General features: G+C 39.6%; 1 protein-coding gene and 1 long non-coding RNA gene across 2 annotated transcripts in view; one reads left to right on the top strand and one right to left on the bottom strand.

The window, feature by feature from the left end:
* Positions 1-24,701, bottom strand: part of WWC1 (WW and C2 domain containing 1) — a 153,545-nt gene that overhangs the window by 102,753 nt on the left and 26,091 nt on the right. The gene's annotated exons all lie outside the window — the stretch shown is intronic.
* Positions 19,377-23,011, top strand: LOC103104930 (uncharacterized). Its single transcript, XR_008915161.1, has 3 exons — positions 19,377-19,554; positions 20,446-20,538; positions 22,778-23,011. It is a non-coding gene; the product is annotated as an uncharacterized LOC103104930 (long non-coding RNA).

Here is a 24,701-nt window from a genome sequence, read left to right as displayed (position 1 = left end):
CACTAGATGGTATAGGAGATACAAACAAAAACAAGGGCATCACCCCTAAAACCTGGAAAACCTTATAGTTTAGGCCAGGGTCTTCATTTTCTTGGTCACAGATCCCCTAAGCAATCCAGTAAAGCTCAAGGACCCCCTTTGCAGGATAATGGTTGGTTACCTACAGCTATAATTGAATGCTAAATTTCAGTTAAAGGTAATGAAAATAAAGAAGCCATTTCTTCCCAACCAAGTTCATAGATCCCCTGAAATTTATCCATGGAGTCTAGCCATGAATCATATCTGTGGACCTCAGGTTAAGAACTTGTGGTCTAGGCAGAGAAAGAGCACACCCATCTTAGGAAAGCTAAATTCTCATTGAGTGCATAATGATACTCCCCAAATTGAGTAATTAAAGTCTAAAGAACAGGAGTTCTCTGTTTAAAGGCAGAGTCCTTTAGCATTAAAAAAAAAGAGTCACAGAATTGTCAATTTGAAAGTGATCTCAGCTGCCATCTTATCCAACCCATATCCTAAGGGACACTCCATTATGTATGTATGTATGTGTACACACACACACACACACACACACACACACACACACACACACACACACACATCTTGGGTGGTTTTTAGGAATAAATCTGACTAGAGACAAGAAAATGGAGTAAATGATTTTTCCAAGTCCTTCCCAAGGTTATCTCAGTGGTCAGATTTGGGCAGTGTTCTTTGGAAGGCTCCTTCCTGAGATGATAGCTTCCTGTTTCTATTTCTCAAGCAGACCCTGACCAGATATCTATTCTCAGATCCCCTTTTATCCCTGGACTAAATATTTGTATTTCCTCCTTGGAAAAGTACATGTTTGTGATGGCATTTACTGGTGCTGTTTCTCCGGAGTTCCTCAGGTGAGAAGTGAATGAGGTCTTCATAAAGTGGGGATAAAGGCAGGTCTGTGCTCATAGCTGTGCAGTGTCCCAGAACTTCTCAGAAGGCGTGTTTCATTGAAATGAACAATGACAGTGTGACCTTCTCTGTCAGCACTGCCAACTCTTTCCATCCGGTCCATGGATTAGAGGAACCTTAATCAGCTGCCCAGTTAGGAGGAATAAAGCATGCAAACATCCTGGGGGAAGTGCACCTTACTGGCAGAAAAACAGAATCTCAAATAGTGATGGTATTAACTTAAGTATTCTCACACCTCATTTGTTCCTCTCTTCCCCTCCCCCCCCCCCCCTCTCTCTCTCTCTCCAAGAGCATTACTGACATTTTTTAAAAATTAGAAATAAATAATGCTAGAAAATTAAATGGATCCTGTTGAGGATTTTTCTTATCAACTTCTTGAGTACAGGGACCAATAAGTGTGTGACTAATAACTAGTTATTATAACATACAAAAACATGCTACTTTTATTCTTAAAGTGATTAGATACACATTTACACATTCAAAATGAAGTCACTCACAGCACTCCTATAACAGATTCTAACACACATTCTACTTCCAGTCTCTTTCTTCAGGTCACTTCAATTTCATAAGACTTTATTGTATGCTTATGTGAGCACCTACGATGTGCAGGTACTGGGTGCTAGTCCTCCAGGAGATACCCAAGTAGAATAAGTGATGCTGAGATGGGAAGAATACCTTCAGTAAAATTTTTGTTAAGAACAACACATGTGTATAGTACTTTACCACTTAACTCTAACCATTTTGTAAGGTAGTTGGAGCAGTCAATATTTTTCCTATCCCCCTAACACTCCATTTCCAGAGAATCCCTGCCACCTGCCATGGAAGAAATTGGAGAGAATGCTTCCAGAATGGAAAGATGATGTGTAATGGAAGAGCCCTGCTCCTTGGTTTGGTGCAAACACTGGCATTCTATACCTGGGTCCAGACTGCTAACCATTTGGCAAAGAAATGGACTGGGGATTGGCTGCTGAGCTAGAACTAAGGTGCATTCAAAAGGCACTAACTGGACGAAGCAAGTCTCTTATTCCTTCTCTCTCCTTCCTGGACCAATTTCAAGTGAGACAGACACATTGTAAGCCTCTGGATGGGGAAAAGCCTCAGGCCATCCCCTTTGGAGCCCATGAATATAGGCTTCTGTTCTTTGCTTCTTCCTGCCTCTTCTCTCCTGCACTTCAGTGGCATATTGGAGATAGGGAAGACCTTGTGAGCTTCAAAAGGTCAGGAGAGTCACCAGAAGTTCCTAAGTATCCTGGTTGGGATTTGCCAGAAGCCACATGGTGAAGAATGAAGTCTTATGCAATTTATTTGACTCAGCATAGACTGAATGTGGCCAACAGGGAGCTACAGTGATTCATCCATTAACTATCCCAATTTTGAAAGTGAACTTGGTTTGGTGAGGGCAAATGTTCTAAGTTCAAACATTGCTTTAAGTTTGAACTCATTCTGCTCAAGGATTGAAGTGGTATAGAAGAGAGATATCTGCTAGGTGTTGGAGAGTAGGGAATGCTTTGTTAATTCTGTTCTTTATCTTTGCAGTAAACATTTCTTTCTAATTGCAAATTAATATTGTTTCAAAGAATTGGGGGGGGGGTGCTAATCCCTAGAAGCTAACAGAAGGGAAAATACACAAGTTTGGGGGCTTGAGTTGATATCATTTGAGAGAAAGACATACCTAACCTCTTGGGTAAGTCTAAACGGAGAAGATTTATAGCTGTGAGAGTGGGAGAGCAAGTCCAGAGTCTTGCTATATATGTTGAAGAAGGGGTGGCTTACAGGGATTATAATTAAGTGATTTGCCCAGGATCATATGTGAATGGCAGATCTGTAACTCAAACCCAGAGCACAGTATAATAGAAAGACTGTTGGATCTGGAGCCAGAGGGCCAAAGTCCAAACTTTGGTTCTGCTACTTTTTTCCAGGTGATCCTAGGCAAGTAATTTCAAATCAGTTGGACTTGATGACCTCTAAAGTACATGAGAACTCAACTTGGATTTTCTCACTGCAAATCCAATTCACTATTTACCTTCCTATACTACACGAAATCCCAAGCACCTAGTAGAGACCATAAATATCTCCAAAGGAAATTTTTTAGCAACAAGGTATAAAGAACTCCAGTTGAGGCTGAGGAGATCTAAGTTTTATTTTTGCTCTGTCTCTGTGTGACCTTATACCAGTCATTTCTTGGTCTCCATAGGATCACAGATATCAATTTCCTCATCTGTAAAGTGAAAGACTTGACCTATAACAGTAAGATATCTATCTTTCTAAGACTCCATAATTTTAGAAGCAATAGACACTTTCGCACCATTTTTTAATATAGGTACAGGAAACAAAAAGGGGGGGAAATCCCAGGCAGATGTGTTAAGAAATTTAGAAGGAATCTAAGGGCTAGGATGGTGGAACCTAGTGTAGTTCTGCAGAATCTCTCCAGGGAAAGCATGTGAGAATCCAAAAAGATGAAGGAGAGACTGTGAGTCAACCTTTTAGAGGAAAATGAAAGATTGCTAAGCTTTCTCCCAGTGGAAATTGCTGCCTGGGTGGTAAGATGTAGATCTTGAATAGATTTTAACTCAAGATTTAGAAAGGACCCTTGAAGGGAAGTTACCTCTATCTGGTATCCTGCCTTTGAGGGTCAGGGTATAACAGCAATAACTTCCTGGTCATTCACATCATCCATGACTAAAAACTGAAAATTCCCATTGTAATCAATGTCAGAGAACTTAAAAGAAGAGACCTAAATTCCAATCTTGGACAACACTCTTTAGTCAAGAAACACTTCAATTTTGCTTTGGCCATTATTCAGTAGCAACAGCAGCAGTGCATGCTGGACAGAAGGTCAGACTTGGAAGGAGAAATAACTCTGGTCAAGCCTGCCTCTGATTTGCTCCCATGGATGTTCATTGAAGTTGGAATGCTCCAGCCAAAATATGTAATTATACCTTCCTAGCATTCCTGTGAGGTAGGTACTACAGATACAATTATTTCTACTTTACAAACAAGGAACAGTCTTCCCATCCTATTGGTAGTCACACAAAGTAAAGACAATTGGAAAGAAGAGAACACTGTGTGTAAAGGGAAGGAAGGGAGAACATTTTTTTAGTACTTACTATGTTCCAGATATTGATCTATATACTTTACAAATATTCTCATTTGATCTTCATAACAACTCTCTGAGGTAGGCACTATTCCTACCCCCATGCTAGAATTGGGGAAACTGAGGCAGACAGTGTTTGAGTGGCTTGCCCAGGGTCACATAACTCTTGAGTGGCTGAGGCTGGATTTAAATTTATGTCTTCCTCATTTTTGGCCCAGGCTCTATTCACTGTAGCACCAAGAAGAGTATCCCTACTTCCTCCTGCCTACCCTATAAAAGATTGATGGAAGGACATTGACAAATGTAGCAAGTGAATCATTTCAGACCACTGTTCTAGATCCAGAAGGTTCCTTAGAGGCCATTTAATCCAACTTCTTCATTTTACAATTGAAGAGAATGGAGACCAATATTTTTAAGTGATTTTCTCAACATCATACAGGAAGAAATTGTCAGAGGAGGGATTTGAACCCACATCCTCTGACTCCATAACCAGTGCTTTCCTCTTTGAGTGTCCAATTCAATTTCAATTCAAGAAACCATTAAGCAAGTACTATGTGCTAGTCAAAGCCTGTTAGATGGCACAATGGATAAGTGCCAAACCTGGAGTCAGGAAGACATCTCCCTGAGTTCAAATTGGCTTCAGATAGTGACTATCTATGTGACCCCAAGAAAATGGCTTAATCCTGTTTGCCTCAGTTTGTCCTGAGATGGAGAAGGATATGGCAAACCATTCCAGTATTTTTGTGAAGAAAAACCCAAATGGGGTCACAAAGAATTAGGTATAACTTAAACTGGAAAAAAAAAGTGCTAACCAATACACCCAGGAAGACCCTAATAAACACTAGAGATATAAGACCCAAAAAAAGAAGAAGAAAGGAAAGAAAAAGACAATTCCTACCTTCAAGGAATGTATCCTCTATTAAGGGAATACAAACGTTCTAAGTTTTATTATGAAGAGTAATTTCAAGAGGGAGAAAAACTAATAGCTGAGCAAAAAGGGTGGATTTACAGGAGATACTTCGTCTGTGCTTTGAAGGGAGCCAAAGATTCTATGAGTGAGAAGGCAGTAGATTCTAGACATGGGGGGAGGCAGGTAGGAGACAGAATGCCATGTCACTTAACAGGCTAGCATGAATGGAAAGTATGAAAGGAGTAACAGATGAAATAACACTTAGTAGATAAATGGGAGGCAGATTGTGGGGGGCTTTAAAAGATAGAATGAGAATTGTGAATTTTATCCTAGAAGTAATGAGGGAGCCACAGAAGACAACTGAGCAAGAGAGTGACGTGGTTAAATCTGCATTAATTTGGTAACTATGTGAGAGGATGAATTAGAGAGGGAGGAGAAGGATGGCAGGGAGGCCAATTAGGAGACAATTGCAATCATCCAAGTAAGAGGTAGCCACAAAGATAAAATCACAGATCCATCTAGGAAATTAGCAGAGAAGGCAATTAAGGCACAAAAAGACATTTTGCCCATTGCCATGTAGCTAGCAAGTTTAAAGCCAGGTCTTTCCTTATTAAGTCCAACACTCTTTTTTTCCAACACAGTCCTGAATAGAAGGTGGAACCAGGAAAGCAGGTACATTGTGGAACATCTGGTGGTGCATAGCAGGGATGCATATTACTAGAGGAGGTGCTTTGATGTCAGAGAACAGGGATCTTTTTAGATATGGGATAGTCAGGAAGAATTGGGTTCCAGTCCTGCCTATAACACTGAGTGACATGAATACAGGTAAATCACACAACCACTGTGTCTGGCTTCCTTACCTATAAAATGAGGACAGTAACATCTGGACAATCTGGCTGACTGGATTGTGGTGAGGTCCAAATGGGCTAATCTGCATGAAGTTAATGGGAAATATTTTAGAATATATGCTCCTTGAGGGGAGGGGCTGCTTTTTGTTTTGTTTTTGTATTCTGGAGCCCAGCAAAGGACCCTGCACAAATAGGTGCTTAATTAAAAGCTTGCTGAATTAAAATAAACAACTGCTCCACCAAGCCCATTTCCTGACACTTAGCTACTAAATCGAGTGAAACTATCTAAGGACACCTGCAAGCTCACTTGGAAATCCAAAGCCCAGCCATCCATTAGCAAATAAAACATTTTTGCCATTTTATGGAAGCCATTCTCTCCTACCAGAGCTCCTCACCTGGCCCCAGGAGGTCACCAGCTTTTACTATTTAACTAGCATTAACTTGACCTACAGGTTTCTCCACCCTGATATTATGGCTGAGTTCCTCTGTTTGCTGAGCGGACTTGGCCAACACCAAAGTTGGCTAAATGTTGGGATTGGGAGAGTCCTGGAAGATGAGAAAAATGGCCTAATCTTCCTATCTGACAGCTAGGGAAGTCAAGGAAGCCATCCATTTGATCCAGTTCACACTGTAATGACAGCCAAGATCCTGGTTCCCAGGTCTGGTCCAGTGTCCTCACCACTATCTTCTCCTGCCTCTCAAACAAAAGTTTCTGCATTCTTGGCCTCTATTCATCCACAGATTGCGGGCTCATGTGTGAGATTTGTGGTAAGGAAGTGGATCCTATATCATATTCTTCATTTATACAACTCTGATGGCCAACTAACATTGGATAGAGATAGTCTTCTCTTTGTACTCTAATTACTCTGTGTAGAGGGACAGAGAATACCTAGCAAACTCTAAACACTCTTCAGTTCTCCCTTTCCCTTGACCTTCCCACTGACTTCCCAGACTGAGTTCAAACGGAACCTTCCTTTCTAATGGCAGCCAGTAGTTTGGGTCTGGAAGCACCAGAGCAACAAGGGTCTTACCTGTCCAGTCAAACCATATTGGAACCAGACCTTGCTCTAACAAAGACTCCGTTATCCTGTGAGACTCCTCAGTCCTTGCTTTATGCTTTATATATTTTCAGTGTAAATTTTTCATCATGACCAGGAAAAGCAGTAGAACTGTTATTAACTCTAATTACCCACAGTTGAAATGAAGAGATTTCTGTCATTTTTCTACATCCAGAAGTTTCATTTATTATAAATTCTTGTCTTGAAATCATAGACTATTAGAACATGAAGAGGGCTTGGAATTAAGGGAGGAAATAGGCGTTTTAAGCATTTAGGCGTGCTAAATGCTCTACAAATATTACCTAGATCTTTCTGATACCAAGCTCAGAGCTCTATTCACTGCCATTTATCTGATAATCATTCAATCCAATCCTTTTTTAAAACCCTTAACTTCTGTCTTACAATCCATACTGTGTATTGATTCCAAGAGAAAAGGGCAATAAGGGCTAGGCAATGGGGGTTAAGTGACTTGACCAGGGTCACACAGCTAGGAAGGGTCTAAGGCTAGATTCAAACCATACTATTTTACAGACAAAGGGCAGCTAGGTGGTTCAGAGCCTGGAGCCTAGAGGATCTAGGTTTAAATCTGGCATTTCTATCCACTGAGCCACCTAATTGCCTCTCAAGTATTCTTTTAACAGATGAGGAAACTGAAGAGCTGAGAGAAGAACAGAACTTACTTAAACAAGCTTTAAAAAAAAAGCACCTACTGTGTGTGGAGCATTACACACTAGGTAATTGGGATACAGTGATCTAAAAAAAAAAATAGAAGCAGCAAGTCCTGCCCTCCAAGAAAGTGTACATTTTAGTGGGGCATAAGATATAATTATAAACTAATATGAAGACAGAGATGACCCTAAGAGATAGAGAGATCAGGAAACTATTACATGGGAGATGGCACCGTAGCTGAGTCTTAAAAAAAGTGAAAGATTCTAAAGGTGGAGGCGAGGAGGAGACCCTTCCAGGGATTGGATAGCAGCTGGTACAACAGGACTAAGGTGGGAGAGAGCAGCAGGTTTGGTTGGGAACCAGCAAGTAGACCAGTCAGGCCTGAACAAAAGAGTTTAAGAGAGAATAATTTGATCATACGTTTGGGCAGAGAGACCAAAGCCAGATGGTGAAAGCAAATGCTAAGCTCAGGAGTATGGGTTTTATCTCTGAGGTGATAGGGAGCCATCATAGATTGTTGAGCATGAACATGGCATGGTTGGCCCTTGTGATTTTAGAAGATGGACTGGCAGCTATGTGGAATATGGGCTAGAGAGAACCTGAAACCTAAGCAACTACTATAATAGTCTAGACAAGAGGCCTGAATTAAGATGGTGGCATTGGGAGTGAAGGAAAGAGGAAAGAAGTTGATGAGATATAGCAAAGGATGGGAAGGCTGGAGTGCTGAACGGACATGGTGGGGAAGGAATCACCAGTGGCTGTGGAGAGTTAACAGTTGAGGACAAAGTCACATTATGAGTTAGTGGCTGAGCTGGGACATGAGAAAACCTGGACTTCTTAGCTGCTGGCCTTGTGTTCTCCCTCAGAATGCACTACCTTCCCCTAGGTGAGGACTGACTGATGGAAGCTGTGCAGATTAACAAACATTTTTTAAGTGGATGGATTTTTTTGTTTTGTTTTTTTAAGCTGTCTGCAAGACTGCCTTAATATAGCTAAGCAATACCCCGTTTCTCTTCACTGAAACAATTCATGCCCTTTAAGCAAAACCCGTGGTAATTAATACATTTCAGCTGTGCTGTCATGAGTGCTGCAGTGGGGAAATAAAAATCAGAGGTGCTGTGGTTTTATTGCTAGAAATTTATGGGCCTTGCAATCCATCTCTCTCTCTCTCTTTCTCCCCCCTTCTTCTCCAGCTCGGCATCCTCTTTACTGGGCTGGGCTGGCTTCTAACACAGCAGCCTTCCCTCATGCCTAATTGAGCCAAGATGGAAACTCACATGAATTATTAAGAAATGCCAGCAGTGGGAGATTGGAGGGTGAGGGGTGAGGAGAGGCTCTACATCATTGAGGATTGGGCAGAAATGTCACGGGAAGTATAAGTTCAGGGTCTGGGGGTTGTAACTCACAACAAGCCATTCTCCTTAGCAAAACCTCATTAATTTGTTGTTCCCCAGAGAAGGAATCACAATGGCGAAATGTTTCAGCTCAGTGCATTTCAACATCTTCAAGACCAAGAGTCTACAAAGCAGGAAGGAGGGGAGAAACAGTAGATTTGGAAGGCTTTTGGTGAGGATCCATGCTGTAGACTATTTCCCTTCTATGATTCACTACTAATATGTAGCCATGAAGACTGATGGGTAAAGTACTTTGGGTTGATAAAGATCCTGGCTTCCCTTTTGGATGGGGCATGGAACAAGAATTCTAGATATACAGAAGCCCACTTCCTCTGTGTACCTTTCTAAATAGGAGAAAATCAACCAGAATCAGAAATGAAAGCTTCTTGATATGTGAATAAAAACTCTAGGGACATTTTCTGGCTGACCCATCTGTCTTGAAGGCTTTGGATACTCTGAAGAAATTAAACTCGTGTGTGTGTGTGTGTGTGTGTGTGTGTGTGTGTGTGTGTGTAGTCTAGGAGACCATCTCAGTAATCTGCCTCCTATTTTCTAGCCCTCCAACCAATCACATACATTATTGATAGATAAATCTTCCTAAAAGCATAGTTCAAAAATCCAGTCATTCTCTGCACTCAAAAACCTTTCATGGTATGCTATGGCTTACAAGATAACTCCTTGGCTCAATAGTCGGGGATCTTCCTAGGTTGCCCCTAACTTGCCTCTCCATACTATCTCCCATAAAAGCCAAAATGTTCTACTGTCTTCAGAATAGATCTTGTTAATTATCAACTGCCACTAAGCATTTTCCATATATGAAGGGCCTTCTTGATTTGGCTTCTCTGAATCTTATAAATCTTTTAAGGTCTCGGTTCCAGTTTCTCTTTTAAGACTCCCCTAACTACTCCAGTTGATTAGTCTTGCTCTGATCTTTTCTGGTATTGCACCTATATGCATGTATGTATTCACACATATGTGTAGATACATAAACATATATGTAACATGTGCATATAGGTATAATTTGTCCAAATCTGTGATTTTATTAGTGTTGGGAATTCCTGGTATCAAAACTCCTTCTACCAAAGGACATCAGCAACTGTTATTGCAACTTAAGTCTTAAAGAGTTTTCTGAAGTGAAGTGTCTTGCCCAGAGTTACCACTATCAGTAAAATGTGTTTGAGGCAAGGCTTGAACTCAGGTCTTTCTGAACCAAAAGTTAACTTTCTATCCATGATGGCAAACTTTCAACTGTTTCTTTCTCTCTCCTTTCTTTCAATCATCTATGTCTTATCTTCCCTACTATACTATATGCTTTATGAGGTCAGTCTTACTCATTTTTTTATTACTCAGAGGACCTAGCATAGTACTTTGCAGATGCTGAGCAATTAATAAATGGTTGGTTGATTGATAGATTATTGTTCCAAAATAATAGCCTGCACTGTTGCTCTTTTGAAGTCCTTTGAAAGGTTAGCAGTATTCCTTCTCATACTCCTCTAATGGGCCAGAGAGCTTGGGGCTCTGCCCTGCACCACACATAATAAAACAGATTTTTTTATTATAAATATTTTATTATATATTTATATATATATTTATATATATAATAAAATATAAATATTTTATTATAAAAAATTTTATTATAAAAAAAAGACTACAGATGTTAGGACTATGTCTATTTCCACCTCCACCCTCCATCTCCAAGTTCGCTGGCAAGCCCAGACCAGATCTCCACCCCCTCAGCCGAGACTTCCCCAAGCAAAGTGTGTTGGAAGCCAAAGGCAGTGTCTAATGAAACACTTGGAGATGCTTCCCGGGGAATAGACTGCTGCTTCATCTGTTTCACATGTCTCTGTGATATGACACAGGGCTGCCACCCAACCCTCAGATGCACTGAAGCATCCTGGCATTGAACATGGACTCAAGTGACTCTAAATTAGCTGGGCAAGTATAATTAGCTAACAATGCCTACTACGTACACACAGGGGAAAATGGGAAATGCAAAGCCTGCAAGCAGGAGATAATAAAGGCTTCGCTCCCCCTGACTATTGCATGAATGGCCAGATTCTCTTTACAGCTCAGTTAAGCAAGTGGTGGGGGGGATTTGTCGGCTCAAACACCTGGCAGGAGTATATCTGATGATGACTGAGTTTCTGCTTCTCCCCAAAGCCATTTCCTGTTGGCAAATGATGTATACAGCCCTTTCACAAGGAAAAGCTACTTTTCTTCCCTATTTGAAAGACCAGGTACCTGTGGGGAAGGGGTAAAAACGCCATCGCCAATTTAGATCAAAAAGCTACAAGCCATTTGATGTCTGAGTTGAAATGGAGATATGAGAACCGAAATGATGGCATAAAAACTGTCCAGTATCCAAGCACGGAATTGGGATGATGAAATTGTCAGCCATCAGCAATCACAGGGACTTCTGACTATAAAATCTTGTATTAAAGCAGTGGAGAAGGTATAGTGGAAAGAATACTACTAGCCTTGGAGTTCTAGGTTATATTGGGTTGATTCTTAACTCTGAGATACTACCTCTGTGACTTTGGGTTTAAATTCTTTAAAATTCTTTATAAAACTGGGGTCCTATTTATGCTATTTACCTCACAGAGCTAGGGTTAAAAATGTTCATCTATTCTTCTTTCTTCCTTTTTTTCTTTCTTATGGTAGATATAGTTGTCCTCCAAGTTAGGAAGATATTTTTAAAAATTAACCTAGGATCAGATTACTACCTCTGACTGAGATTCCTTTTTACCAATAAAATCACAGATATGATTCTTCACTAAAAGTAGCATTGAATACAAAAACTTTAAGCACAGTCCTCATCCTGGAACTTGTAATCTAATTAGACCTCCTCCTTTTCTTTGGACTAGTTGGGAAAAGGAATAAATGTACGAGGGTAGGATAATATTACAATTTCAACTAGTTGAAGGATCCGATTTGGAGGTGGATAGACTGACCATGAAATTATTCAAGAAAAATAAGGCATGGGGGCAGCTGGGTAGCTCAGTGGATTGAGAGCCAGGCCTAGAGATGGGAGGTCCTAGGTTCAAAAATTACCTCAATTACTTCCCAGCTGTGTGACCCTGGGCAAGTCACTTGACCCCCGTTGCCTAGCCCTTACTGCTCTTCTGCCTTGGAGCCAATACTTAGTATTGACTCCAAAATGGAAGGTAAAGGTTAAAAAAAAAAGGCATTCTCCTGAAAGCCAACTAGCAATAACTCCAGGGGCCCTACCCACAAATGGGGGTTCTTCTTCCAGATTTTTCTTGCCCACTTTCAGGGATAAATAGGGTTAAGTATAGGCTCTTCTCTACTCATCAGGCATAGGATCTATGACTCGGTACCTCTGACCCAAGAATATTTTTTTAAACCTCATGTTACTATATTTTGTTTTCATATTACCTTCATTTCCAATTAGATTCCTCCTCTTTCCTCCTCCCTAGACAGCCATCCCTAGTTTTAAAAAAGGAGAAGGGGCAGGTCCAGCAAAACTAACCAATAATTCTGTTGACAACATATACTACATTCCATTGCCCAGAAGAGGTGACCTCCATGACCCAGTCAGTTAGTGAATAAGCATTTATTAAGCACCTATTACTATGTTCCATAAGCAGCTAGGTGGTACAGTGTATAGAATCCTGAGTTCAAATCAGTCTCACACACTAGCTGTGTGACTGTGGGCAAGTCACTTAACCCTGTTTGACTCAGTTTCCACATTTGTAAAATGAGCTGAAAGAATAACGTCACAATATCTCTGCCAAGGAAACCCCAAATGGAGTCACAAAGGTTCAGAAATCATTGAAAAACAACTGAACAATGATAACTTAACAACTACATGCCAGGCCCTGGGATAAGCACTGGGTACAATTTCTCATCTCTTCAATGACCCTACAGGCCCTTGTGATAACACTGAGGTCCTTCCCGGGATTACAAAAGAAGCCATAAACCTTAAAACAATGTTATAATGAAAAAAAGAAATGGACTGGGTGTCAAACCATCTGAATAAGTTTGCTGTTTGTACTCCCCTTTGGGAAATACAAACTTAAGCCTTCTAGATCTCGGTTTTTTAACACATAAAATGGGTCTTCTTTTTCAAAAGTATTTTTCTAAGTATTATCTTGTGTTTTTTCACACTAGGCAGAAAATGGCTTTTTTGTTTTTAAATTTTTAAAATAATAATGAATACAAGAGAGAAAGAGACACAGAGAAAGAGGGTAGGGAGGGAGATAAGGAGAGAAGAAAGAAATAAGAGGAGAGGGTAAGAGGAAAGAGGAGAAAGGAGAAGGGAGTGAGTGAGGGAAGAGAAAAAAGAAAAGGGAATAAAAGAAAGAGGAAGGGGGAGAAAGGAAGAGAAACATTTCCATACAAAAAGTTGAACAATAGAAGATTACATGTGAAACCATAAGTCTCTATTATGTATAGCTTTCTTTTTAAAGAATATAATTAATTCAACATGTTGCTTTCAAAGCTATACTATTTGTTTATGTTTCCTTCAGAAGTTTTCTATTCCTTCCTATTTTAAAGATATTTCACTAGCACCCTTTTCTTTTCTTTCCTTCCTTCCTTCCTTCCTTCCTTCCTTCCTTCCTTCCTTCCTTCTCTTTCTTTCTTTCTTTCTTTCTTTCTTTCTTTCTTTCTTTCTTTCTTTCTTTCTTTCTTTCTTTCTTTCTTTCTTTCTTTCTTTCTTTCTAACACTAACTCCCTACTGCCCCTAACTTCAACCTCAAAGAAAAAGGGGAAAAAACACAATCTTTGTAACAAATTGGCATATTCAAAGAAACAAATCCATCTATTTGCCATGTCCAAAAGTTTGTCTCCTTCTGCACCCTGGGTCGATAGACCTTCTGTAGGAGTTAGGTAGCACTGGTCCACTAGTCATAATTGCTCATTGTCTTCTAAAGTCTTTCCAAATTGTTTTTCTTTACAATGTCATAGTTACTGTATAAATTATTTGTCCCTTTCTGCTCTTTTTACTCTGTATCAGTTCATACAAATCTTCCCAGGACTCTCTGAAACTGCCCCTTTCATCATTCCTGACAATGCAATATTATTCTATTATATTCATATGTAAGAACTTGTTCAGTCATTTTCAATTCTCCCCTAAAATTCTGAATTGAAAAAATTTATTTAATTTAGAATATTTTCCCATGGTTACATGATTCATGTTCTTTCCCTCTCCTCCTTCCCCCCCCCCACCCCATAGTCGACATGCAATTCCACTGGGTTTTACATGTGTCATTGATCAAGTCCTATTTCCATATTATCGATATTTGCAATAGGGTGATTGTTTAGAGTCTACATCCCCAATCATATCCCCATCAAACCATGTGATTAAGTAAATGTTTTTCTTTTGTGTTTCTACTCCCACAGTTCTTCCTCTGAATGTGGATGGCATTCTTTCCCCTAAAATTCTGAAGAGAAGATTGACTGATTTGAATAAGGATGGGAAGTCTTCAAGAATAAAATTCTAAATTTTTTAAGCATCTACAAAAGATGGATAGAAGGAAAGGGGAAATTTCCAACATTTATAAGTTTAAGAAATTTTAAGGTTAACAGAGGGGAATACAAAGGAATGCATGCCATAGTCCTTTAAAAGTCAAGAATGTAAAAGCTCAGAATAAACTGTGACCAGAAAGAATGTCTCAGACAACAAAGAGAAATTTTTCTTAAAATTACCCTGGAAAAAAGGAGAATCAGAGATAAGAGAGCTGCTTAGAGTGGATGGATGATAATAAAAGACCAAGATGATAGAATTGTCCAATTCCCATTTTTCTTTTGTTTTCTAGGGTCTCAAGAACAACATTTAGGGTAGGTAGAAAGACTGGAACAAGAATGGCATATGGGGAACCAAAACCTCAGAAATAACAGAACATTCACTTGACCTTGATGAGTTCCAATCATGAGGCCCAGATATATTATATCTAAAGTTACCAAAAGAACTGGCCAATGTGATTGCTGAACTTTTGACAGTATCACTGATCATGGAGAATGAGAGGATTAGAAAGAGTAGGCTGGTGAGCTTGACTTTGATTTCTGGCAAAATTCTAGAAAGCCTTATTAAAAGAATGGCTAGTGAACATTTAAAAAGAAACAGGGATCGGGGAGTCAGTATAGCTTCATCAAAAACATACTATTTCAGATTAACTTCATTTCTCTTTTGCAGGATTACTGAACTGACAGAATGGTTAATATGCATTGATGAGATTGATCCTCCTGCTATTCATACTCACAAAATTGAGAGACATATTAACTAATGATTCAATTAGATGTGTTTGAAGTTGTGTGAATGGCTGAGCACAACATCTAATTGTTAATGGTTCAATGTCAACAAGGAAGGAGGTTTCTAGTACAGTGTTTCAGGGATCTGTGCTCAGTGTGTTAATATTTTTTAGCAATGACTTGGATAAAGGCTCTGATATCACAGTTGTGAAATTTATAGATGACACAAAACATTGGATGAGAGATTTAAGATGCAAAATATATCTGGATCTAATAAGATGAAAGTTAATAGGATAAATATACATTCTATTCTTAGTTCAAAAAACTGAATATTTACTCAACACCTACAATGTACCAGGCACAGACTGTGTTAGGTACTAGGGATATGACAGCAATGAAAATATTTCCAGTCCTTACAGAGCCTTCAGTCTATTTGGGAATTTCAGTGGACTAGAAAATATGGTAAGAGTGTCTTAGTGAACTGCAAACTTAATATGATAGCACTGATGTGACTGGCACTTGGAAAATCTAGCATTATGCCAAAGTCTCAGGTGGTGATACTCCTGGTGTACTTGGTTCTGGTTAGACTACATTGAGAGGACTGTGTTGTTTTGGATGCCATATTTGAGGAGTCTCAAAATGGTATCATATGAGAATCAAGTGGAGCAGATAATTAGCATAATGGATAAGAAAACCAGTCCTGGAAATGGAAGAACTTGGGTTCAAATCTGGCCTCAGATATTTTCTAACTGTTGCAACCCTGGGAAAGTCATTTAACTCCAATTGCCCAGTCTTTACCACTCTTCTGTCTCAGAATCAATATTGAGGTTGAGGTTGATATCAATTCCAGGAGAGAAGAGTAGGAAGGGTTTTTTTTTTTTTTAACTTGTATCATATTAATTAAGTACACTGAAATAGTAATAAGTTGCAGTCAAGAGAACTATGTTTCAGGCTTGGCTCTGATATCTAGGTATTAGCCTAGGTATTTGACTCTGTTTAGGTTAACAGGTGTTTGATTTAGGGCAATTACTTAGCCATTCTGTGGCTCAAGTTTCTTATGTAAAAAAAAATGGGAGATAGAGTAATACTTATATTTTCTAACTTACAGAATAATTTTGAAGAAATCACATTGTAAATTTCAGCACTCTTATATGAACATGAAATAATGATTTTGTTATTTGTTCAGTCCTTTTTTCCATCACGTTGGACTCTTCATGATCCCATTTGGTTTTTCTTAGCAAGGATACTGGAATGATTTGCCATTTTCTTCTCTAGCTCATTTTACAAATGAGGAAACTGAGGCAAACAGGGTTAAGTGATTTACTCAGGGTCATACAGTTAGGAAGTATCTGAGGTTGGATTTGAACTCAGATCTTCCTAACTCCAGATCTGGCATTCTATCCACTATGCCGCGTTGCTGCCTCATAATAATGAAAATGACTATCATCATCATCATGATATATCCAATGACACCATTTATTTATCACTTTAAGGTTTGAAAAATCCTTTAAAATATTCTCAACAGTGACTGAAACTGTGTAGTTGGAAATCTTGTGCCTTTGAACTAAATTTTATTAATAAATCTTACAAGATAGAATATTTGAAGTTATTATATATAAATTTTAATTTTTACAAAACAAGCTTGATGATTCTCACAATAATCCTGGGAAGTAGAGCTGCTACTATCAGTCCCATTTTACAAAAAAAGGCATCTGTATAATAATTTAAAAAATAATAAAAGTGCTTCACATGTGTTATACATATGTAACATTTTATACATAAAGTATAACAAAATGTGTTGTATATTCTATAACCTACAATATAACATATAAGACATTATATAACCTCTATAATAATATATATAATAATAAGTAATGAACATCAAGGGCAGATCTGAAGGTGAAGAAAGTACAAGTGGGTGGAAGAGTAGTCTTCGCTCTGTCTTGGGGATGATGTTGTCCTTTTGACAATCTCTATGGAGGACTTATGGGAGGACATAGACAAGAATACAGAGCACAAGAAGGCTGGATGAGTTGTAAGAAGGAGTGTTGATACTTCTCAGGGTGGTTGTGAGGCTACTAGATGATATCTGTAAAGATATTAGCAAAGTGCCTGGTGTAGAGTAGGTACTTAATATATGTTTGTTTCCTTCTCTTTCCCTTCCCATTGATCTATATTTAAGAACACTGAAGAGTATAAGTGGATTTCATTTTACTTAGTGGTAGAAAACCTGAACTTGAATCCCAGTTCTGATAATGCTATCTAACTATCTGCAAGACCTTGGGCGAATTACTTAACTATTCTTGGCCTCAGTTTCCTCATCTATAAAACGAGAGGATTAGAGGATTCAAAACATCCAGGTTTATATCCTATTATCTTCATAGCTTACTTTAGTATTCTTGAGATAATTTCCAATTTATTCTGTATAGATCTTGTTTTGTATATAGTTTCTACACTGTCTCCCCTTTAGATTATGAGTTCCTTAAAGGCAGGGACTTTCTTTGTATCCCTAGTCCTTAATCCAATGCTTGGTATATAGTAGGCACTTAGTAAATACTTGATTTGATTTACTAGCTTGGACACCAGGAATAATTCACTTAACCTTTCCAAACCTCAGTTGCCTTATCTATAAAATGGGAATAATAATTTTGATTAATTATAGTATTATATAACTTGTAGAGTTGTTGTGAAGAAGGTACTTGGAAAAAATGTGAAGCTCAAAGGAATTATGAACTGGAGGAATTCCATGTGAACTGGATCGACCTCCAGGAATTGATGCAGAGCAAAAGGAACAGAACCAGGAGAACATTGTACATAGAGACTGATACACTGTGGTACAATCGATTGTAATGGACTTCTCTACTAGCAGCAATGCAATGATCCAGGACAATTCTGAGGAATTTATGAGAAAGAACACTATCCACATCCAGAGAAAGAACTGTGGGAGCAGAAACACAGAAGAAAAACATAGGATTGATCACATGGTTTGATGGGGATATGATTAGGGTTTTGATGTTAAAAGATCACTCTACTACAAATATGAATAATATGGAAATGGGTTTTGAACAATGATTTATGTATAACCCAGTGGAATTGCTTGTCAGCTCAGGGAGGAGGGAGGGAAGAGGGGTGGGAAAAATCATGAATCATGTAACTATGGAAAAATATTCTAAATAAATTTTAAAAAAGAAAGAAAAATGTGAAGTGCTCTGTGAGTTTTTTTTTCCTTCACTTAAATTTTCAATCCCTTGAAGAGCAGGTACTGTGTTATTTTCCATTTTAGCATCCCTGGCTCCTTGTAGAGTACCTTGCATATGGTGAATGTTAATAAGCCACAGAGTTCTAAAGGTCTAATAAACTATTATAATTAAACTATTAGGCATTTAACAAATATTTGTTAAATTTAAAGACAGAAAAATTCAGTGGAATATCATCTACTACAAAATGGTTTCAAAATCATTCTAGATGTTAGTTTTCTGAGGTCCACAAGTGAAAGAATAAACTTCAAAAATGGGTCTTTCCCCATGACCATTTCAGCTCCTAAGGATTATCAGTAATATGCATCAACCCTCCAGAGAGGCTTTGTTCTGTTATCACTACTCTCACATTTGTATACTTCTTTAAGGTAGTTGTTTAATCATATTTTCAGTCATGCCAAACTCTTCATGTCCCCATTTGAGGGTTTCTTGGCAGACCAAATGGTTTGGAGTGGTTTACCATTTCCTTCTCCAGCTCATTTTATGTTCAGTGACTTGCTCAGGGTCACACAGCTAGTAAGTGCCTAGGGCCAGCTTAGCTGCCCTCTTAGTAGCAGCAGCAGCAATAATACTAACAATTTATATTTATGTGTGACCAAAGGTCTTTATATGCATCATTCCATTCTCTCAGCAGAACAAACACCAAGCAGGCAAATATCATCATTCCCACTTTCCAGATTTGCCCAAGGTCACACATGACAGAATTGGGATTTGAATACAAGATCACCCAACCTCAAACCTGGTTTTTGTGGGTCCACCCCCATTCCCCCAATATCTGAGGATGAGGAGAGAGAAGCATGCTGTTTCTCCTTCAGAAAGAATGTGCTGCATGATTGCACCTTTTTATCTTGATTTTGAAAAAGGCAAGTATTTCAAGGTCATGTTCACTTCCCTCCTGTCTCCTCCTGGACTGAAGTGAAATTCCAAGAATGCAGCCTTAGGGCCCTGTTTACATTCCCACCCTCCTGGTATCCAGGAGACCAGAGCAACCTGTCACATTCCATCCTACCAATAAACTTCAGTCTGCTTCTGGACCTCAGACTCCGGGATGGCCAGCCCTACTTTCCCTAAGAAGCACTCTCCTCCACCATGGAAGGAGACTGATCGTCACCTGTCCTCTGGGGGGACCAATAGCAATTGTTCCATCCCCCCAAAGAGGAGTTGGGGTAGACACCCTTTCCTCCTCCCTTTACCAGACGGGCACACATCTTTCTTTACAGCCAAATACACAGACAGAAGAGGCCAGTACCCTGGCAGCTTTTCTTTTTTAAAAAACCCTTACCTTCTGTCTTAGAATGAATACCAGGTATCAGTTCCAAGGCAGAAGAGCAGTAAAGACCAGGCCATTGGGGTTAACTGACTTGCCCAGAGTCACCCAGGTAGGAAGTAGCTGAGGTCATATTTGAACCCGGGTCCTCTAGACTCCAGGTCTGGTGCTTCTAGCCATTGAGCTACCCAGCTGCCCCTTGGTATCTTCCCACAGCTTGTTTGAGTTCCGTCCTTTTGGTTAGGCCACCTGCTAGTAACAACAAGCTTGGGAAGAAGGCCAAACTCTCCGGGATGCCTTTGGTGCTTTAAGAGTGGTGATACCAGCTGGATGTTGGTGCCACCAAATGCTCCCTGAGGCTACTCCTTCCCAAACCTTTGCAACGCAATTCCATTGTCCTTGGCTCCTTAACTTCCACCCACAGCATAAAAGACTGCTCCTAGCTCCTAGTACCTATTCCTCTCATTGGTTTAAAGTAAGGCTCCCCATTTCCTACTCTGTAAATTGTGCCATTGAAATAGATGATTTTTAAGTCCCCTATTGCCTCTAAAATACTCTGATCAAAGGTCTAAGAGATGGAAAAAAATTGGCGAAGCCTTTTAGTACAACCCTTTCATTTCATAGATCAAGAAAGTGAAGCCCAGAGAAATTAGGTTATTTGCCCAGACTCACACAGGTGATGAAAGGGAAAGGCACAATCTGAATCCAAGTCCTCAGATTCTAAATTGAGAGTTCTTTCTACAGAACCATCAGTGATTATATTTCATTTGTTTCCCTTTTTCTCCTTCAGCTCTGTTTTTTGGCCTCAGTCCTCGATCGTTTTTTTTTCTCCTTCAATTTTTTCTGCATCCATTTCCCTGACAATGGAATAAAGACAACAAAGGTAGGCTGGTGTTTATAAGTGAGGCTTTGAAGCTTTATCTGGGAGGTCTTGGAAACTACACTACTCTGAAAAAAAAAGGCTCAATAAACTACCTACCTCCAGGTTAATTAACACTCCTGGTTAATTACACCCCCCCTAGGCAAACAAGCAACAATCCCAAAAGACAACAAACCCACAAACTAACCCACAAAAGAGAGGATTAGATGTCAAGTTCAGCTGCCAGCCACCCATAAAAAAAAGGGGGAAATAGCACTTATTTTCTAATGCCCCCCCCCATTCCTACTTCCTAGGATTTATAACACAACAGCAAATATTTCATTAAGATAAGACTTAGCAAAGAGCTGCTGAGGAGTGCTTCCTTTAGAGCACGAATTCCAAGCCCAGAATGGGACACTTGCTGTGCAAAACAATTTTTGAAACTACCCATTTGGGAGGGGGACAAAAAGAGTTCGTTTGGAGGTTGCTAGAGCAAATGAGCCCCAGCGGCCATCCGACAAGAGCCTGCTTGGTTTTGTTGCCCACGATGGATCTGCTGCAGACACACATAATCCCAAGACTCGTTCTGGGATGACACTGGTTGGTGTCCATTTAACAGGAGTCACCGTAGTCTGATGAAGTCACATAGGAAGCCTGAGTCCCTGGAGATGGGGAAGCTAGGAGCTCCCTGTGCTGGGTGTTTATCAGCATCACACCCGGCAGCCTGGCAACCCAGCAACCCATTGAACACAACTTCTTCCCTTCTGTGATATCACCAAGGAGGGAAAAACAGAGCAGTGGCCAGGACATGGCTAAATCCATTGGCAGACATGGATCCAGGCAACACCTGGGTGATTTCTATGGTGCTTGTTTTGTAAAGGAAGTGTGGACATTGTGTTGAGGTGTCAAGGAAAATGGAGGCAGCCTGAAGAGGGCAGAGCCTGGTGCCAGGGGTTGGACAAGCATCAAATAAAATGCCACGGGTGTTAACCAGACATTGAGGTCATACATGCACTGGTCCTTTGGGGAAAGTGAGAAAACATCCTGTAGTGACATGATAGAGTGGAAAGGGAATGAGATTGGGTTCCAACTCTTGCTGTGTGACCTTGGGCAAGTCACTTTGCTCTGTGTCTCAAGATACCACCAGTGAAAAATGAAGAGCTTGGAATGGATTACTCCTAAGACCCTTTCTACCTTGAAAAGTCCACGACACTGCTGTTATAAGTATTTCATGCTATAGACACACTCAGCTCTTTCGACGTCTCAAGACCCTCTCATCAGCCTGGTGGCCTTTCCTCTGGATACTCCCCAGCCTCTCAGTAGTCTTTATAAAACGTGATTTTTTCCCCCTACAGATGTATGATTTTGTTGTTGTAAGAGACTCCCAGGGAGGAAACTCTTTCCTCAGAGGCAGATCAGTAGCTGTTCTATAACGTAAAGAGTTTTATTCTATTGATGACTTTAAATGATTTGTCTAGGATTGGGGCATCTAGGTGATACAGTATATCCATACAGCACTAGGCTTGCAAATAGGAAGACTCATCTTCCTGAGGTCAAATCTGGCCTCAGGCACTTATTAGTCATGTGACTAGGAAAAAAAATCACTTAAACTGTTTGCCTCAGTTTCCCCATCTATAAAATGAACTAGAGAAGTAAATAACAAACTACTCCACCATATTTGCAAGAAAACCCTAAATAGAGTCACAAAGAGTCAGAAACAACTGAAATGGCTGGACCACAACTAGGACCACACAACTGGTATAGATCAGAGTTAGGATTTGTACCCAGGACTTCTCTGACTCTTTGGGCAGCTTTATATGCACTGCCCCATAGCTGCTTCTTTAAGCATATGTTACTTAATGGAAATTACTTTAATGATGACCTCATCATCTTCACCTAGAATTTGAAGATGAAGCAAGATTGCTTCCATAGAGACTCAGAATTAAAAAGGATCTCAGAATCCATCTAGTTCAAAATCTGTCTTTAAACAAAAAACTTTCCTAAAAATCCCATGTTAGTAATAAATTCATTTTCCAATGAAGACCTAAACCAGTGAGGGAGAATTCATCACTTGCCACTGCGTCCTATCCCACCTTTAGATAGCTCCAATAGTTAGGAAGCTTTTTCATTACAGTCTAAATTTGACTCTTTGGACCTTGTACCTGTGGCTCCTCATTCTTCTTTGGTTTCAAACAAAGAAATCTTCTTTGAAAAGACAATCCACCAAATATTTTACAATATCTCTTATGTCTTCTCATTTCAGGCTAACCATTCTTGGTTCCTTCAACTTATCCTTATACTGCATGGTCTCAAGTCCCCCTCATCAGCCTGGTGACCTTCATTTCATCTGGATGCTTTCCAACCTGTCCACGTCCTTTGTAACATATGATATCCAGAACTGAGCACAGCCCTTGAGACGTGGTCCAACCAGAGCAGAGAACATCAAGACCAACACATTCTGTGTTATGAATACTTTTGATAAATTTTTAAAATCTAACCTAAAATTATATTGGCTTTTCTGACTGCCACACTACGCTGCTGATTGATACTGAGCTTGTTGTCCATTAAAACCCTCACAACTTTTTCAGTATCATCTCCAGTTTGTACACATGAAATTAATTTAAAACATCAGTTGGTTCATAGCTTTCTCCTGGTAACTTCACAGTGCTGGCAGAAAGTACGGAAGGCTCCAATATGTTGGGTAGACACCCAGAGATGAACTTATGGGAGAACATGAATGGACCACAAGAAGGATAGAAATCTGTCTTTGGAGGGGACATCAAAATCAAATCGAATCCAGATCTGCCTGACAATCTAAATAGTATGGTCATGGACAAGCAAGGTTTTTATAGTATCTTAATACTGTTGTTGGGGAGTTGTGGCAAATGAGGAGTGTAAGCCTCTCATTTGCATTCTTCCCACCTAGGAAGAAAGAGAAATTGGCCCAGAGTATGTGTGCTTGCTACAGTTCGTAGGTGATCCTGGCATGACAAACAAAAGAAGACCAGAGATTCACCGATTCAGAGTGGAAGAGACCTCAAAGGCCATTTAATCTTCTATTATTCAGTTGTGTCCAACTCTTAATGACCCTGTGGGACCATACTGTCTGTCCATGATGTTTTCTTGGCAAAGATACCAGAGGTTTGTCATTTCCTTCTCCAGTAGAGTAAGGCAAACAGAGGTTAAGAGACTTGCCAGGGTTCACACAACTAGTAAGTCTCTGGAGATGCTTCATTTTACAGATGAGTAAACTGAGGACCAGGGAGCTCCAATAACTTGACTGAGGCAGGAAAAAAGTTTCCATTGGCTGACAAGGTTTAATATCTTCATTAATTAATAATTGATCAATTTGTCTCATGCTATGGTATTTGTTTTGGGACATATTCGACCATCTATAGTATGGTCTCTTTCTTTTAGAGGCTAATGGGCTAATTAAGAAGACAAGACTAACACATCGGAAACAATCAGAGAACAGGATATTTATGCCAAAGCCAAATAAAAATGATTTGGGGACTATATGGTTATGGGTAGCTAGATGGCAAAGTAGAGAAGAGTTGGTAGGTCCTCCTAACTTCAAGTCCAGAGTTCTATCCACTTAGCTGCCTTAAAAGTTTATCTTCGTGTGTGTATGGGTATACATGCATACCTACTCTTGAAGCCAGTCTTGAAGATAGGAGGTCTTAGGTTTAAATATGGCTTCAGATACTTCCTAGCTGTGTGACCCTGGGTGAGTCACTTAACCCTAATTGCCTAGTCATTATTGCTCTTCTGCCATGGAACCAATAATTACTATCGATTATAAGACAGAAGGTAAGGATTTATTTTTAAAAAATAGGCTAAGAGTTTACATGGGATCTCAACTGGTTCTAGACATCTAGTCTTTCAGTCAATAAGCATTCATTAAGCCCCTATGGGCTACGTGATGTCATAGGCACTGGAGATACAAAGGTAAAAATTAAACAGCCTCAGTCCTCAAGGAGTTTACATTCTGTAAGAGGAGATAGCATGTGTACACAGGAACATATAAAATGTCTATAAAATATATACAAATAAATAGAAGGTGATTTCAGGAAGAGAAAGAGGCACTAATCTAGGAAGAGCAGAAAAAGGTCTCATGTAGGAGGTGATATCTGAGTTAACCTGAAAAAAAACCTCCTAGGATTTCTAGTAGGGGAAGATGGGGAGAA

The sequence above is a fragment of the Monodelphis domestica genome, chromosome 1 (assembly GCF_027887165.1).
Source record: "Monodelphis domestica isolate mMonDom1 chromosome 1, mMonDom1.pri, whole genome shotgun sequence".
Taxonomy (NCBI): Eukaryota; Metazoa; Chordata; class Mammalia; order Didelphimorphia; family Didelphidae; genus Monodelphis; species Monodelphis domestica.
This window is presented reverse-complemented; position numbering and strand designations above follow the sequence as displayed.